Here is a 4,376-nt window from a genome sequence, read left to right as displayed (position 1 = left end):
CCATAGAGTAGGCCAAAAGAGGCATGATTGCAGGATCTTAGTGCAGGTCTTTGAGGTACTTGCATGCCCTCCATAGGGAAAGGAGTGGCAGTGAGAGATTATATCATCTATTTCGTCCTCTGGAACACATCGACGGAAAATACCGTTGATCCCTCTTTTGAAAATTAGAGGTTCATCCCAGTAATACTGTTTTAGGTCATGGAAGAATTTCTTCTTCTGTTGGTAAGATAAGTCCGGTGGAAGTACTCCTACAGCTAGGTAGTTGACAAAATTAGCATACCATGGCAGAGTTGCATTCGCATGTATTTCTTCCACGGATTCTTCTATTTCTGTATCGTTTAATGTTAGTTCAGACATATCGCTTTCCATTTGGGCTATGAGTCGTTCGTAAGGGAAATCATCATTAATTGGGATTTGTTCAGGTTTGTTCCCTTCGATACGTGATAAGTGGTCTGCTACTACGTTTTCAGTACCTTTCTTATCTTTTATCTCTAAATCAAATTCTTGTAAGAGCAGGATCCATCTTAAAAGTCTTGGTTTGGCATCCTTTTTACTTAACAAATATCTAATAGCGGCGTGGTCGGTATAGATGATAATTTTCGCCCCTACAAGGTAGGAACGGAATTTGTCCAAAGCAAACACGACTGCTAGAAGTTCTTTTTCAGTGGTGGCGTAGTTCATTTGGGCTGGATCTAGCGTTTTGCTTGTATAGTAAATAACATGAAGCTTCTTATCCTTCCTTTGTCCTAGTATTGCACCTACTGCGTAATCACTCGCATCGCACTTGATTTCAAAAGGTAATCTCCAATCAGGTGGTTGCATTATGGGTGCGGTGATTAAAGATGTTTTCAGTTGGTTGAACGTTGTTAAGCCTTTTTCATCGAATATGAACTCAGCGTCTTTCATTAATAATCCTGTAAGTGGCTTGGTTATTTTCGAGAAATCTTTAATAAAACGTCGGTAGAAACTGGCGTGTCCTAGAAAGCTTCTTATTTCTCGTACGGTTTTTGGAGGTTGAAGGTTCTCTATGATATCGATCTTAGCTTTGTCTACTTTAATTCCTCTGTCAGATACCACGTGACCTAACACAATTCCTTGTTGAACCATGAAATGGCATTTCTCCCAGTTTAAAACGAGGTTTACTTTCACGCATCTTTCGAGTACCATTTCAAGGTTAGATAGACATCCTTCAAAACTCTTCCCATAAACAGAAAAATCTTCCATGGACCATGATGTCGTCTATAAAATCGGTGAAGATTGCCATCATGCATCTTTGGAATGTTGCGGGAGCGTTACATAAGCCAAATGGCATTCGTCGATAGGCGAATGTACCATAAGGGCATGTGAAGGTAGTCTTTTCTTGGTCGTCAGGATGGATTGGGATTTGAAAGAATCCTGAATAACCGTCTAGATAGCAGAAGTGAGAATGCTTAGCCAATCGTTCAAGCATTTGATCAATGAAGGGTAGAGGGAAATGGTCTTTCCGAGTGGCTTTGTTTAGTTTTCTATAGTCAATTCACATTCTACTTCCGGTCACAACTCTTTGTGCTATGGACTCGCCCTTCTCGTTCTTAACAACTGTAACACCTCCTTTCTCGGGTACTACATGAACGAGGCTAACCCATTGACTATCGGAGATCGGGTATATGATTCCAGCATCTAGAAGTTTCTTTAGTTCATCCTTGACTATGGTACTTAGGATTGGGTTGATCCTTCTCTGGTGTTCTCTAGAGGTTTTACAATCTTCCTCCAGCATAATGCGATGCATACAGATAGAAGGACTTATTCCTTTAAGATCGGCGATGTTATATCCTAACGCTGTTGGATATTTTCTTAGGACATCTAGTAATTTCTCAGTTTCCATCTGTCCTAAGTCAGTGTTGACTATTACTGGTCTTTTCAGTTCAGTGTCTAGGAATTCGTATCTTAGGTTCTTTGGTAGTGCTTTTAGTTCCAAGTCAGGTTTCTTTAGGCATGGCATGTGGTCGGGTGTAAGTGTTAAGCATTCGCTCAGACTTTCGTTTTGGTATGGTTCATGCCAATTACTATCTTCAAAGATTGGAGAGATTTGGATTTTCATTATATCCGAATATGTGGTTTCTTGCATCTTCATCTCACTCACGCACTCGTCTATGACATCAATTTGATAGCAGGTGTCGTCTATAGCTGGCGCTTATAAGAATTGGGTTAAGATGAATTCAACCTTTTCCTCTCCAACTTCGAATGTCAGCTTACCTCTCTTTACGTCTATTATGGCTTCGGCGGTAGCCAAGAATGGCCTTCCTACTATGATAGGTGTACTGGAATCTTCTTTGATGTCCATGATTATGAAGTCCGTAGGAATATAGAACTGGCTTGCACGTACTAGGACATTCTCTAGTATACCGATATGATATTTGATTGAGCGGTCAGCTAATTGAACAGACATCTTGGTCGGTCTTAATTCTCCCATACTGAGCCTTTTACAAATGGTTAAGGGCATTACACTGATGTTGGCTCCTATATCGCATAGAGCTTTGTCTATGATGAATTTTCCAATGACACAGGGTATGGAGAAACTACCTGGGTCCTTTAGTTTGGGAGGCATGTTATTTTGGATTATGGCACTACACTCGGCAGTAAGTGTAATTGTTTCGTCATCCTCAATCTTTTTCTTATTGGATAGGATTTCCTTAAGAAATTTGGCATAGGAGGGCATTTGTGTGATGGCTTCTGTAAAGGGTATCGTAATGTTTAGTTGCTTCAGAAGTTCAACAAATTTCCTAAATTGACTCGCAGATTTAGAACTTTTGAGTCTTTGAGGATACGGAATGGGTGGTTTATAAGGAGGTGGAGGCACATAAGATTTTTCTTTCTCTTCGGCCTCTTGGGTATTATCTTCTGTTTCCTCTGGTTCTTTCACTTGCTCAGTTGAGGTTTTATCTATTTTTTGGTACATGGCAGGGTTTTGGAGTCTTGGATCTACGGGTCCATCTACTTCTTTTCCACTCCTCAGTATAAAGGCATTTGCATGTCCCTTTGGATTAGGTTGCGACTATCCAGGAAATGTTCCAGTTGGAGCGTCTGTAGATGCCTGATGTTGAGCCACTTGTGAAATTTGTGTTTCAAGCATTTTATTGTGGGTGGCTAAGGCGTCTACTTTGTTCGCTAGTTGTTTAAGTTGCTCGCTAGTATGTATGTTTTGGTTCAAGAAGTCTTTGTTTGTCTGTGCTTGGGTAGCTATGAAGCTTTCCATCATCAATTCTAGATTTGACTTCCTAGGCATGTTAGGAGCATTATTAGCTGGCTTTTGATATCCAGGCGGAACAGCTGGTGCTTGGCCAGGTGCATACAGGGCATTGTTATTCTTATACGAGAAATTAGGATGGTTTTTCCAACCTGGGTTGTAGGTATTCGAATATGGATTTCCTTGTGTGTAATTCACTTGATCGGTTAGGACTCCTGCTAATATTTGACATTCTTGTGCAGTGTGTCCAGGGTTTCCACATAACTCACAGTTTAGAGTTACAGCAGCCACAGTGGCTGCAGGTGGTATGGACAAGTTATCTAATTTTTGGACAAGGGCATCTACCTTGCATGAACATGGTCAAGGCTAATGATTTTGTACATTCCACCCTTTGTTTGGGATTTTTCCACTGGAGTTCGTTCACCTCCCCATTGGCAATGGTTTTGGGCCATGTTTTCAATGAGTTGATAGGCTTCGTTGTATGGCTTGTCCATAAGTGCACCGCCCGCGGCAGCGTCTATTGTAAGTCTTGTGTTATACAGAAGCCCATTGTAAATTGTGTGAATGATCATCCAGTCTTCGAGACCGTGATGTGGACATATCCTCATCATGTCCTTGTATCTCAACCACACTTCGTAGAGAGATTCTACATCTTTTTGCCTGAATCCGTTGATTTGAGCTCTCAGCATAGCAGTTTTGCTCGGTGGAAAATATCGGGATAAGAAAATTTTCTTCAGTTCTTCCCATGTTGTAACGGAGTTGGATGGCAAGGATTGCAACCAAGCCCAAGCTCCGTCTCTTAGTGAGAAAGGAAAGAGGCGCAGTCTTATCGCATCTTGAGATACACCATTCGCCTTTACAGTATCTGCGTACTGCACAAACTTGGTCAGGTGTTCATTAGGATCGTCCATAGGATTTCCAGCAAATTGATGTTGTTCGACGGCTGATAATAGCGGGGGTTTCATCTCGAAATCGTTTCGATTTATAGCGGGGGCAGCAATGCTGTTGTGAGGTTCTTGTTGGGACGGGGTAGCGTAGAATTTAAGAGGACGATTATGTGGTCTTTCTTCAGCCATGTTTGGTTTTTCTTCTGATTTAAGAGAAGAGAAGATATCGGGAATATCGTACTTTTATTGATATTCGTGTATTC

General features: G+C 41.2%; 1 non-coding gene across 1 annotated transcript; it reads left to right on the top strand.

Annotated features, from left to right (window-relative positions):
• Positions 1 to 3,808: 3,808 nt before the first annotated feature.
• LOC127116691 (small nucleolar RNA R71) lies at positions 3,809 to 3,915 on the top strand. Its single transcript, XR_007801492.1, has one exon. It is a non-coding gene; the product is annotated as a small nucleolar RNA R71 (small nucleolar RNA).
• The last annotated feature ends 461 nt before the right edge of the window (positions 3,916 to 4,376 follow it).

This window comes from Lathyrus oleraceus, chromosome 1 (genome assembly GCF_024323335.1).
Source record: "Lathyrus oleraceus cultivar Zhongwan6 chromosome 1, CAAS_Psat_ZW6_1.0, whole genome shotgun sequence".
Classification (NCBI taxonomy): domain Eukaryota; kingdom Viridiplantae; phylum Streptophyta; class Magnoliopsida; order Fabales; family Fabaceae; genus Lathyrus; species Lathyrus oleraceus.
The sequence above is the reverse complement of the archived record's forward strand: the minus strand, read 5'-3'. Positions and strand labels throughout refer to the sequence as shown.